Source organism: Xenopus laevis, chromosome 4L (assembly GCF_017654675.1).
Source record: "Xenopus laevis strain J_2021 chromosome 4L, Xenopus_laevis_v10.1, whole genome shotgun sequence".
In the NCBI taxonomy this organism is placed as follows: Eukaryota; Metazoa; Chordata; class Amphibia; order Anura; family Pipidae; genus Xenopus; species Xenopus laevis.
In genome coordinates this window covers 68,294,889-68,310,124 of record NC_054377.1, presented here as the reverse complement: position 1 = coordinate 68,310,124, position 15,236 = coordinate 68,294,889, and positions in this window count along the sequence as shown.

Here is a 15,236-nt window from a genome sequence, read left to right as displayed (position 1 = left end):
TAAACTTTTACCCTGGAAACCTCCATTGGTAGACAGGCAGCTACTCCCAGGTCCTGCTAACAACAAATACCATTTAGAAATGTTCCCTTTATATGACAACCATCCTGTTTGTGCTTCTTTGCTTACCATTCTTGGCTTTCAGCACACCTTTACTGAATATATTTCAACCAAGTTGTTCAATGGATAAATCCACTGCTTGATTTGGAGCATGACATTTCAACATTTTCCTTTTATATTTAGTCAAGGCATCAACTGGCAGAATCAGAGACTTCACCTTCAGTGCAGAATTTCACATGTGGACAAACGAGCCCCTGGATTTGGTTTATTTATTTTTCTTTTTAATTTTATAAAGTGACGAGACCCAAAAAACAACCCCACTCCCCCAGAGCATAATGTGTCCACTACCTACTTTGCTGATAATGAATGTAGACATCCAGATTCCAGCACAGTACAGTACAGCTAGGGTTGCCACCTGGCCAGTATTTTACCAGCCTGGCCCCCAATGTTATTAATAGGGAAACATTGTAAATATACAGGTAGGCCGGTATTTTTTTTCCCAAAAAAGGTAGCAACCCTAAGTACAGCAGTGGGTTTTGATGTTAAAACTTACTACAGCAACATGCACTATATGGCCATACACAAGTGGCATTATTTATTATTTATTTTAAGATGGCCTACCTTTCTGCTTTAACCGATTCTTCTTTACTTGGAAGGCTTTTCGCTTATTTCTGTAACATTGTTTTTTTTTATTTGTTTCATTGTAGACACAAGAGCATTAGTGAGGTTGGGCACTGATGTTGGGTATCTGGCTTGGTGCAATTTTTGGATTTGAGTACATCGACAGGGGTTCAGCTTAGGTAAGAGCTCTGTGCAGGCCAGTCAATTTAGGCTACTCCAATGCCATCAAACCCATTCTCTTTGGACCCCTCTATTTGTTCTTGGGGCCTCAAACAAGGAAGAGCTTTCCTCAAACTGGTAACTATTAATCCCAAAATTATTGATGTAAACCCACCAAATTAGTTTAAAATTTTACCGTAAAAACACTCCATACTTCCTCATATGGAGAAGGAAAGTACTTCTTGTAGGGGGCGAGTAATACTGCTTTCAACCTCTATCTCATGCCCATTCCTGCAAAAAAATGCCTTTTTTTGAAAAACTCCTCTCCTGCACGGCGCTCTGCTGCTCTTTTTTGTGTTTAAATGGTACTGTTAACTCATTCCCTCTTACTTAATTATTTATACATGCACTAACAATCTTCTCCAGCTCTGGGGACTGAAAGGTTAATCTTGCAAGCAGTCATAGAACAGATCATTATATGTGCAGGAAAGGTAGGTAGGCAGGTAGGCAAGGGCTACACATAAAAAGTAATAGGGAATGTGTTAAAAGCACCACTAAGCAGCACAGAGCAGTGCAGGAGAAAAGTTTTGTACTACAGTGGAGTATTGTTATTGTACAGTCGCATACCTGTACATGAAAGGAAGCTGCAGCACTTAAAGGGATTCTGTCATGAATTTTATGGTGTAGTTTTTATTTTTAAATTACACTGTTTACACTGCAATTAATTCACTCTACCATGTAAAATTTAATTCCTGAACCAATAAGTGTATTTTTTTTAGTTGTAATATTGGTGTGTAGGCAGCCATCTCAGGTCATTTTGCTTATTCCTGTGCTTTCAGAAAGAGCCAGTGCTGCATTATGAAATGCTTTCTGACAGGCTGTTGTTTCTCCTACTCAATGTAACTGAAGGAGTTGCAGCGGGACCTGGATTTTTACTATTGAGGGCTGTTCTTATATCTACCAGGCAGCTGTTATCTGGTTCCCATTGTTCTGCTGATGGGCTGCTGGGGGAAAGAGATGGGATTGATATCACTCCACCTTGCAGTACGGCAGTAAAGAGTGACTACATTTTATCAGAGCACAAGTCACATGACTGGGGGCACCTGGGAAACTGACAATATATCTAGTCCCATGTCAGATTTCAAAACGAAATGCTACAAAAATCAGTTTGCTCTTTTGAAAAATTAATTTTAGTGCAGACATCTGCTGGAGCAGCACTATTACCTGATGAACTTTGTAAAAAACATGTTTTCCCATGACAGTATCCCTTTAATATGCAAGCTGTGAACTATTGGTATAAGCCAACAACATTTAACTGTGCTGCCAGAAATTATTCTGTACTCCTTAAAGCAAAACTATACCCCCCAAACAATGTAGGTCTCTATAAAAAGATATTAAAGCACTGCGTATCTTGACAGCGCTATATAAATAAATGATGATGAAATGATGTGATGATATTGCATAAAACCCTGTAAAACCCTGCTTCACTTAAATAAACCATTTTCATAGTAATATACTTTACTAGTAGTTTGTGCCATTGGGTAATCATAAATAGAAAATTGCCATTTTAAAAAATAAGGGCCGCCCCCTGGGATCATATGATTCACTGTGCACATACCAACAAACCATACTTGTTAGGTCACATGAAGTGTTCATTTTGGGGGTAATGTTTTCCTTTAAGCTGTTTTGCTTGGGCTGAACCCCACAGTTAAAATTTTTTTGGTAGTTTATCATCTCTTTTATGTTACCATTTCACCCAATCCTGTATATTTTGCACAAACAGAAAGATTGTGTAATGACCATGTTCTGGAACCTTGATTGGTGATGGTACCTTGTGGACGCAAAGGGGAAACCTGTGGGTTCCGGTGTTCACAGACGCCCTTTTGGGGCCCTGACGCTTTCTGCTGCGGAAACCAAACTGGCAGTGAGTAAAAAGTCTGTAAGCGAGGTACCGGTAAGGATTAAGAGTAGGCGTAGTCGGAGTCAGATGAAGAGTTCAAGGCAGGCGGCAGGAATCATAGTCGGGGGTCAGGCAGTAGTCAAAAGTCAGAATAATATGTTTAGGCAGGAACAGAATAAACTGGAACTAGTTTGGACATCAGCAAAATAGTGGACTGGCCTTTAAGGCAGTCTTTGCACCAAACATTCGAATTTGACGCATCCTGATGACGTCAAGACGTTGTGTGCCGAATGCCAGCGGCACTTGTGGACGAATCTGGAAGTGCGCGCATGTGCACCATCAGATGACGAGAGGCTCGCCGGGATCTTCCAGCGCGTCTTACAGATGGCACTATATGATGGAGAAATATGACACTCTCTTTGCAGTTAAATGAAATACCATGAGGACAATCAGTAGTCATTATGGATTCTGCACATACAGAACTGAAGCTCTAGAAATAAAGGTACAGTGTATTAAGAACCTGAGGCATAACATCCACCTTTTTATAGTATAAGAAATGGAGAAATGTTCAGATGCACCACAAGGTTCTGATACGGTATTATACATGTAACATCCATTACAACCCTGAGCTATTTATATGAAAACTATATTTCTTATAATTCTATGTGAAAATTCTGTAAACAGGTTGCCTGATATTTAAACAATAGGTTATGGGTTCACATTCACATGGCATGACCCTGACTGACCAGAATGCCAATATGCCACCATCAGTGAGCATCTCTATTTTTTGACATTTAACAACAAAGCTCTGAAACTTTTCCTATAATTATGTCTGCACAGTATGTAACCATGCAGTAAAGTGCTAAGTACTGCCGTTATCTAGTCTGTTTATACATATAGGTAGTAGACATGTAAAAGATGAATGAGGAAAATTGAATATATTTATATTTGGTTGTGGCATTAATGCAAATGGAATAATTACATTTTCTTTTTCCTTTCTGACACCAGAAAGATTAGTAGAACTGGTGTGAATGTCAATACATAAGAAAAGAGAGTGACAGAAGAAGGTAAGGATGATAAATGTGAGATATTTTTGCATTTTGCTGTAAATAATGTGCTGATTGAATTGCTACAGAATTAATTCAGTTATTTGTATTTTGCCGAACAATTAAGGATACTCATCGTTTATCATGGAAGCTACATAAAAAGCATTTCAATGAAAACCCAATTTGTGGACATTGCAAAAGGTCAAACGAGACTTTTCATTTCATTAAGAGATTGTGTTATGAGGACACTACGTGTATCTGAAATGCTTATGGTAAAAGGCCAGCATCATAAGGCTGACTAAGATCCTATTAGATGTAGTGTAGTTATCAAAGTATCTGATAAGTGTGTATATAGTATGTCATCAGCTTTGGCGTTGCTCCATATTTTGATCTATATAAAGTATAAAGAAAGTGTCTTGGTAATTTCATGCTCCTAGAGCAGATTTTCTTGACTTGGGAGAGCCAAGACAAGGTAATTTTTCAGTTTTTACATAACGCACAATTCACGACTCTCTCGATTTTTTTTAAAATTTTTACACATTAGTATTTGGTTATGTCACGTTACAGATGCAGTGCAGTGATGCATTTTCAAAAGATGTGCACCTGTCATTTAGCAAGAGAAGACACCTGCAGGCAATTGTCATCCTCTTGATTGGGGTACATTTTGTCCCTTTCCAAAACATTTTGGTGACAAATTACGCAAAACCACCCTGTCTGCCACTACTCCTCGAACGATTGGACTTCCCCATCTCCCGACCTGCCACTAACCATTCAGATCAAATAAAGTAGAAAAAGAACAGATCAGCCGCTGTTCTGCCCCTGACAGCAATCGTACGATAGTTATGTCTGACAAAGCTAGTGACAGTCTCCCACTGAAAATTGTATGATCAGCAATACAGTATATGCAGAGATATTATCTGCAATCAACAGAAATTTTTAACCTGTCCGATCGACCAAATGACCGAACTCCGCCGGATGAAAAAAGTCTGGACTCTCTACACACGGTCCGAAAATCGGAATTCGTACGATCGGATCTTTGCGTCTATGGCCAGCATTAGGGGGTTATTTATCAAAGGTCGAAATTTTAGAGCCATGTAAGCTTTTTTTAAACCTTGAAAGAACTCACAACAAATCAGCGAGTTTGGGTAACAATTAATTGTTTTCGGTGGGAAAAAACTTGATTAGTTCGAGCGAATCCTACCGAAAAAAACTTGAACATCATGAAAGCTGATAACATCTTCACATGATTCAAGGGACCTCTACCATTGACTCCTACATGACCTCAACAGGTTTCCAGGGTCGGGGCATAAAAAATCTCTAAAAAAAAAATGTAACCAAAAAAAAAGATTTTTGACCAAATAAATCACCTAGATAAACTAAATTTTGTTAGTGGAAAACACAACTTGACCTTTGATAAATAACCCCCTTAATATTATTATCATCTTCATTATATAGTTTTTTTAGTTCTTTACCGATTATTTTTAATCATTAGCCATTAATTGTAACCATTTTTATTAATATATCCTTTAACCATGCCAGCCTATAAGTATTCACTAGAGGGCACTCTAACATCAGTACTGAAGATTTAAACACCGCTATGGTTAGAAAAAGGAACTGTATTTTATTCTTGTCGAAGTGTCAATCACTATTAACTTTTTATTAAAACGGCATCAGACATCAAAACAACAAATTAACCACAACTTGCAAGTATGTATTGCTAACAGCATTTGTTTTTTTAACTGCTGACCTCATTACTATTCAGAGTCTCAAACATTCTTTTCTTTTGAATACTTATCTTGCCCCCGGCCCATGTCTTAACTGTGCTATTTAAAGATCTTTCTCTACATTTCTTACTTTTCATAGTGACCTACCTGCAAAAGCCTTTACATTCTCTCAGTTTTATATTTCAAGAGACCTAGTTCAGTTGTGTTTTATTGCTTGTTCCAGATTGAGCAGGATATCTCACAAATTTGCTTTATTTTCCTTTAAGAGATGTACATGCCTTTTGTAATGTTATCTTAGGGTATTACAACTTGTCAGTTGTGAGAAGATAGACATAAAACAGCTCTAATATTTATGAATTTCAAATTCATTTTTAAATTATCTAGGGATGGACACTTGCTTTCAGGCTTGGATTTGTGGAAAGGCCACCTAGGCCCGGGCCTGGGGTGGCAGGATTTTAGGGGGGCGACATGCTGCCCACCCACATCCACATTGGTTCATAAACACTGGGGATGCACTGGAGATACAATAATTTTATAAATTTCCCGTGCGACAATCCCCATTGCTCCAGTCCAGATGATGAAAATTTGCACAAATAAAGGGGAGGGGACACGGTTGATGAACGGCAGTGGGCCTGCCTTGCTTTATTAAAGGACATGTAAACCCTCCCCACAAAAATTTAATCAGTGAACAGCCTCTTTGAAATCTTTAGATAACTGCCACCTTTGTTAAAAGGTTAACAGTAAAGCTGCAGCATCCCATTAATCACTTATAATTCCTTCTACTCCTCTAACCCACTCTGCGCCCTCCCTCAGAAATTTACTTTGGCTGTTGGCTCATGAGCATGCTCAGTTCTTCTTAGCTCAGGTTACTAAACACACCGTCAAGTCTAACAGCCAATGAAGAGATAGCATTGCTGGTTTCCATAGAAATTCTAGCCGTGTGATCTGATTTTTATCTCCTAATCACCTCTCCTGAGCTCAGCTTAACCATTACAGTGCTCAATCCCAGCAGAACAGTTTTTTTATCAAAGTATGTTGTACCTGTGTAAGCCTGCATTCTGCATTGCATGAACTTTACAACATGTCCTGTTTACAGATGTGAATGTTACTGATGATGTGTCAGAGGGAATGGCCGCCAGGTGAAGGCTGCTATATGTTTTAGGAAAATGTGATGGTGCTGGCAAATGGAGCTGGTATATGCAGTAGAAATGATGTGGCTTGGGTGGGGAAGATATGCCCAACTTATATACATGGCACTGGCAGGAAAATGTATGCTTTACATGTCCTTTAAGTACCACTGATCATTATTGAATGATCACAATTGATCACTCAACGACATTATTGACATTGGAGCATTTGCCCCAATGGCTCGCACAAGCTAAATTATTATAATATACCTCTTATGAAATAAATTATTAAATTGTGTATCACAAAGAAAAAAAAGTAATGAAAGCACTATTGTTTCAGTTTTTTTTTTTTGCATATCCCTAATTAACTAAACAAACAAATGTTTTTCTGAGCCTTAAATGTCATAACTCAATGGGAACACGTCCTCAGTAGTGATGGATTTTGTTTAATAGAACTGGATCCTGTCCGCACAGTTGATATTTATGATAAAATGGCTATTTTCAAATACCTGAAATTTAACATTTGAATTTAGATTACATTCAACACTTCAGATATGTATAATCCAAACACAATTGCTGTACAGGATACCTCTTAAAGTCAAGTAGGGGAAGTAAGTAAAATGGTGTTTTATGTCTATGCTCAAGCACTCACTGAAATGTGAAAAGCACCTTTGCGCTATGTCACTGTCAATTTGTTGTATGGCACTGTGACATTGAAACAATATATTCAACAGTGTTTCCTATTTATCATGATATAGTGAGATGGCATAATATCACATTGTTTTACAGCACCTATTAGAACAGTTCCTATAAATAATAATTCAGCTCTATGGCCAACACTAAAGTCGCTTATTTTTATGAACACGATATGCCTTCCAAGAAATTGATCTGGCCTTATATATTCATCTAAAATATAGAAGTTTGGATAGAAGTTTTTAGCATTTGCTTAACCTTTTTCCCTCTTTTCAGTTAGGGGACCATATCCAATAAAGTTACTAAGCAATATTAAAATGTCCAGTTCTATAATCTCATCTCAGCCATTGTTTGCTAAGACATAATGGCATTTCCAAGCTTGTATGGCTCAATAACAGGAGCATTAGTGCATTACAGTATGTCTGAGAGTAGCCTGTGGGATTTTTTCAACTGTATTGAGACTAGAAGCTTTATTCCTTCAACTGTACCTGCAATCGTATTAATCCTGCAGCAGTCATCCTTTGTGCCTTAAAAAAGAAAAATAGATGAGTATCTATATCTCTGCTAATGTCATATGAATCCTTAATCCCTGTATCTTTTAAGGATACTTTTTAAAAGCTTCCTAGGCCAAAATGACTGAGAAATGTGCTGGGCCAGGATTTATTTGCTTGTAGTGGTGGGGAGATAATTGTTTATAGACACATTACAAATGATTTTCATGTATTATTATTTGTGGCTTTTCAGTTATTTAGCTTTTTATTCTGCATCTTTTTCAGTTCGCAATTTCATGCATCGATTTTAATAAGTGACTAAAATATGAATAGGAGAGGGTCTGAATAGAAAGATGATTAATTAAAAGTAGCAATAATAATAATACATTTTTAGCCTTACAGAGGATTTGTTTTTTAGATGGGGTCAGTGACCCCCATTTGAAATCTGGAAAGAGTCAGAAGAAGAAAACAATAATTAAAAAATTGGCCATTCTATAACAAACGAAAAGTTTACTACCCCTTTAATTAATAACAGTGGGAAATTTTCTGTGGTTAGTACTGAGTGTTTTGACCTTTGCTACGAGTATTGGAAATCAAAAGCTCTGTCACATTGTGTCAAGATTATCTCTGGAGAAGCTAGTCAACAAACCCTATTTATGCATTATTTAAGTTCTCTAACCACTAGATAACGGTGTAGTTATTGTATACCAATTCCCAAAACATGGAAACATGTTTAAGGTGAGGTCAATCAGAATTGAAGGCAAGATTAGGCTACAGTCACTTACATTTATATCCCTCTATGCAAGATGAGATTTAACTTTTGCAGTAGCTGCCTGGCATTGAACCCTGCTACCTTGCCTATTGCTAATTTATATTCTTTTCAAAGTATGTGTGTATGGCCACAGTAAGGTATTTTGCACTCCAATAATAGGGTCTTCCTGTCCAACGTGATATGTACTATGCATATAGGGATCAAAGTTAGAAAGCAGGGCATGTATTTCCTGGGCAATATACCTGTAATACTAAAAAAAATAATTACTTTTCACTCTGCACTACTACAATAAGAAGAATAATTCCCAGCACCCATACTCCTTATCTGAAATTCCGTGCTACTGTATATTAGAAAATGTTATACTTGTATGTGGTTCCCACCAATAACTAAAAGTGCAGAGTTCACAGATGGTTATCCGACTATATCAGGAAGGTATTTTATTTGCCTCACTGTGCAGCCGTTCAGGGCACGTTTATAATAAAGTCTGTGAGAAAACAGATTTGTTGCTGTGTTTTACAACAGAAACAGATGCTGTATGGAAACAAAAGCCCAACTTTTCCCCTATTTTTCATATGGACTTTCGCCTGATAAGCCAGCTAACCTAAAGCTTGGCAATATTAAACATTATCTCAACAAAAATACATTTTGAGAGAGAGGTGTGAATGTGACAGATGTAATATATATATATATATATATATATATATATATATATATATATATATATATATATATATATATATATATATGTTTTTTAGCAATACTTTAAATACTTTATCTTTGAGAAAATACAGAGGTTACAAGTGTAAATCCTCATTGCGTGCTACACTTGTTAATAACGATTATTCTTTATTTTTCACATTGATTTCTGGAATGGAGAATGCGTTCTTTATTTAGCTTGGTTTCGCTTATTCGTAACAGTGAAATAGGACAGCAAGATTTATTGTCCCGAGAGGTAAATATTGAGCCACAAGGAAGTACTGCCAATATTTTCATTGCAACGATACAATTTGTGCTTTGCTGATCCATCATTAAATCTCCCTGGAGAGAATTTCCTGAAGGTGAAAAGATGGATATTAACCTCTCTGTAGCCAGGCAGGAATACCACACATTACAAAATGTGCAACCTGTCCCCTCTAGCAGTAGAAAGATTATGCTCTATCATGCTGGCATATTGACTATACATTCTAGGGCCTGTATGAAATGCAGGGATAACACTGAATAAATATTTTAATTCTTTTTTATTGTGGACGAGCCTGTACCAACTAGTGTTCTGTTTCCTAGCAACAGAATATATTTACATACAACATTTGGAAGGCAAGGAGATACTCACAGACCCTTGTGGTCCTGTCTGGAAATGCCAACAGAGGAAGGGAACAAAACAGTTTTCCTGATCAGAGCAGCAATTCTTCTGCTGTATAAGTGAATGGTTTTCTAAGAGTTTCAAGGCTGTGATATTTCTTGAACAGAGCCTCATCAATCATTAAGGGAGCCCTCAGCAAAATGGGACAGCTGGATAATTAGTGTTTCTGAAGTGGAAAACTGATCTATGTATTTGTGTTTTATTACTTCAACACCAAAGAAATGGACGGCACTCCGATCAAAAAGGAATACAGGTTTATTGTATACTCCTGCAGGGATCCTACGCCCTACGCGTTTCGGGAATCAATCCCTTAATCATAGGCATAAGACATGCCTATGATTAAGGGATTGATTCCCGAAACGCGTAGGACGTAGGATCCCTGCAGGAATATGCAATAAACCTGTATTCCTTTTTGATCGGAGTGCCGTCCATTTCTTTGGGGTTGACGTGGATCTTAGCAGTGGGGACACTGCGGACAGAGCACACGATAGGAGACATATGGAACAGCAACAGGGAAGGTAAACTTTGAGCGGTCCTTTTGTTTTTGAGTTTGTGTTTTATGACACAAAAAAATGACTTCATGGAATTTTACAGAAATGGGGATTATTCTTATATTCTTATATGATTCCAGTTTCTGGGGCTTTTGATTGAACTACAAATATCTGCTGTAACAGGCCATATTAAAGGTGATACAACATTTTGGTTTTCACAAATCAGGATAAATCACTCTTGAGAACCATAGCCGTTAAACAAGTGATTTTTTATTTAGTTGCCCTATATGTTTCGGATCTAACTGATCCTTCGTCAGGTGCCAGTGTTCACTTGAGGAGGGATCAGTTAGATCCGAAACATGTAGTGCAACTGAATAAAAAATCACTTGTTTAACGGCTATGGTTCTCCAGAGTGATTTATCCTGATTTGTGAAGACAAGGAAGTTTTGGCGGCTCCTAACTCTGTTGGATGAACCTGATACACCTTATTGATCAACATTTTGGTTTTATTGCCCCTCACTTTTTCGCACAACTCTTGTATCATCATCATTTATTTATATAGCGCTGTCAAGATACGCAGTGCTTGTATTATACTTATAAGCAGGAGGGTGTACTCGCTCATATACTCATAGGCTAGTTTCTAGACATAGATATTACACCTACCATATATCTCTATGTTGTACAAATTCAGGGCCGCCATCAGAAATCGCAGGACCCTATAGGACAAAATTTCCTAGGCCCCCTGGACTGCGACCACCGCAAGCCCCACCTACAGGTCCGCCCTCCCATCCCACAGGTCCACCCCCCACCACACAGTAAAAAAAAAACATTGGTGGCTAGGGTTCCCACATGTTAATAAAAAAATATTTGTGGTCAGGGCCCCCCTAAAAAAACATTTGTGGTCAGGGCCCCCATGAAAAAATATTTGTGGTCAGGGCCCCCCCATTAAAAAACATTTGTGGTCAGGGCCCCCCCATTAAAAAACATTTGTGGTCAGGGCCCCCAATTAAAAAATAATGGTGGCTAGGACCCCACATGGTAAAAAATAAATAAATTGGTGGCCAGCCCCCCCCCACACTATAAAAACATTGATGGCCAGGGCCCCCTTTAAGCGTCCATGTAAAAAAACTTGCCCCCCCAGAAGTTTAAAAAAATTTGGTGCCCAGGTCCCCACCACACAACAGCGACCACAAAGGGTTACCTTTAGGGGTGCCTTGCCATGTTGCACTTACTTCATTAGCTTGGCCCACCTGCTGTCAGTGAGCTGCCAACTACAGAAGGGAGGAGGGGAGCAGTTGGCTGCATCTTCTTCTAGTGACAGCATTTTCTTCCCTTATTGGTCACAAAATTTCAAGTCCCAGTAAAGCTGCATGGTGATTGGATGAGCTGGAGGGGAAGTTCAAACCTCAGCTATCCAATCCCTGAGCAGCTTAACCGGGACTTAAACTCTATGACCAATAAGGGAAAGGAATGGTCAGAAGATACCTCCCCCTGTGCTCCCACATTGCCTTCCCAAAGTCATGAGCTCTCAGAAAGCAGGGGGCCCAGCTAATCAAGTAAGTGCTGCGTGGACGGGCCCCCCTTACCCTCCGAGCCCCCTACAACTCTCCCCCCAGTCCCCCCCTGATGGCCGGCCCTGTGTACAATCTTTGTTAAACCGATACTGTAGGCATTCCATTGAATATTACTATTGAGATTTTTTGTCATATTTGGTCAGGGCTGTTTTGGAATGTTTCACCGGCATTTAAACCAGGTACAGAAAGACAGAGAAAGCCAAGCATTGTGTGAGCACAAAGAAAACGTTTGGTATTCTGCTTGTGCAAGTGTAGGTAATGCTTTTAATCTACTGATCTTACTGGCATGTATGGAGTTCATGGAGTTCTCATTGTCCATTTTGCAGTTATCTTACTGGCATGTGTGGAGTTAACGGAGTTCTCATCTGACAGTTTTCAGTGATCTTATTGGCATGTGTGGAGTTAATAGAGTACTTATTGGACATTTTCCGTGGTTTTGCTGGCTTGTCTGGGATTAATGCTGACAAAGCTAGGGTTAACATACATTTTTTTATTAATTATACTGGCATGTGACATCAAGGGTTAATAATGAATGAAGAAAGGTAAATATGAATGCATTTTTCATAATAACATTTACGGAGTTATTTACTAAAATCTGAATTTATCTGATTTTTTTATTAAACAAAGCTAGACCAAACTGATACATGATTTTGCCTTATTTATCATTAAAATAACTTAAATAAATCGGATAGTGGTAAAACTCATTAAAATCGATAGAAAACCCAAATCCTATGATTTCTTTTGGACTTTTGGAAATGATGCATTTTTTTTCAGGTTATTGGCCGAAAACCCAGAATGTTTTGCATTATCAAACCACCATATCTTCAAATTGGGGTAAGGACATCTGCCATTGACTTATACATGACCTCGACAGGTTCAGGGTATAATAAATCTCGAATAATTTGAGGGGTTTTTTTTTACACGAAAAATGTACCAGCTGATTAGCTGCATTTGTTAGAAACTAAAGAAAATAGTGAAAACACTACCTTGAAAGGATCAAAAATTCAAATATTTTTAATGTTTTTGTAACCGTGATAGATCATTATGTGCTTAAGCTTTTTGCACATATGCTTCCATTGATCATGAAATCTTCCAACTACCCAGAACACCATGATGAATGTAGGGGACACTGAAACTTGTAGTTCAAAAGAGCTGAAATGCTATATCAGTAGACAAAATTTTGTAAATGTTCGATTTATAAAAAAGAATATATAACAAATTAAAATGTATTTCATTCCTTTCAACTATCATGTTAAAGGGACAGTTTGCCCCCCTTTTCAACATTAATTGATTAATGAATAGGAATTGTGCTGAACATACTTTTTGCCCATTGGTTTAATTGGAAATAAAGAAACAAAACAAAAAAACAAAGAAATGTGTTATTTCTTGCACTAAACCTGCAAAATTTGAAAATGAAACTAAAGCCTCGTTCCATTTCCCACCATACAACCATTTATATATATAAACCCCTCCCTTCCGCCAGCTAAAACCTGTTATCTTTTTAAAGGAGTAGTTCACCTTTAAGTTAACTTTTAGTATGTTATAGAATGTCTAATTCTAAGCAACTTTCCAACTGACTTTTTTTAAAATTATTTGTCTTTTTCTTCTGACTCTATCCAGCTGTTACGACCAGCCAAGACTCGAACTCTTGTGTTTACAGTTCTGGGACACTTACATTTACTTTGTGAGCCACTGAAGGCTCTTGGGCTGGTTGTGAACTCTTCATCAATGTTCCTGACTCTGCCTGTTCCCAGTATGTCTCCTCCCTGGTCTTCTCCCATCTCATGTGTTTCTCATTTCCATTTATGTCCCCTTTATATGCCTAGCCCTGACCCTTGCCCAGTGCTTAGTCATTGCAAGACTTGCCGTCCTTGTTCCAAGTTCCTGTATTCTAAGCTCCTGTGTACCAAGTTCCTTGTTCTTGATTCTAGTGTTCCTGATCCCTACCTTCGTGGATTTCCTGGTATTGACCTTGGCCTCTTCTGACTACAATTCTTGCTTGCTTTTTTTCTCATCACTACATGTATTCTTGTGCAACTGCTTCTGTAAGTTTAATCTTTATTATGGCTTTTAGACTTTGTCCTGCAATCTACAGGTATACCCCAGGCTTCCCGCCTTTTCTATTACCTCCTGAGTACCTCTCTGCAGTGTCAGAGCGTTACACCAGCTTGCAAATGGGTTCACTGAACCCATCTAAAAAACAAATACTCTCTAAAGCTACAAATGTATTGTTATTGCTACTTGCTATTGTTGTTGCTGTCATCTCCTATTAATATCCCATTCATATTCTATTCATATTCCAAAAAAACCTCGAAAGTGAGGAAGGCTATTAAAAGAAAACTCCCCCCGAATAATGTAGGTCTCTATAAAAAATATATTGCATAAAACAGCTTATATGTAAAGCCCTGCTTCATGTAAATAAACCACTGTCATAATAATACACTTTTTTATATGTATGTGCCATTGGGTAATAATAAATAGAAAATTGCCATTTTAAAAATATAAGGCGTCCCCTGGGATCCTAGGATTTACAGTGCACAGAAACAAACCAAAGAAACCATTCATGTTAGGTCCCATGAGCCTGTTACAGTTAGAGTTACAGTATTTCTGGTCAGGTAATCTCTGAGGCAGCACACAGACCATCATGAAATGGTGGTTCAAGGCAAGCGATGTAAAAGGGCAAGATTTACATAAATATATATTCCAGTTTAGTAAGATTCTTTAATATGCCACTTAAAAGGAAAACTATACCCCCAAAATGAATACTTAAGTAACAGATAGTTCATCATATTAAGTGGCATATTAAAAAATCTTACCAAACTGGTATATATACTTAAGTAAATATTGTCCTTTTCTATCTCTTGCCTTGAGCCACCATTTCGTGATGGTCTCTGTGCTGCCTCAGCGATCACCTGACCCAAAATACTACAATTCTAAGGGGCCGATTCATCAAGGGTCGAATATCGAGGGTTAATTAACCCTCGATATTCGACTAGGAACTAAAATCCTTCGACTTCGAATATCGAAGTCGAAGGATTTAGCGCAAATGCTACGATCGAACGATCGAAGGATTATTCCTTCGATCGAACAATTAAATCCTTCGAATCGAACGATTCGAAGGATTTAAATACAACGATCGAAGGAATATCCTTCGATCAAAAAAACTTAGGCAAGCCTATGGGGACCTTCCCCATAGGCTAACATTGACTTCGGTAGCTTTT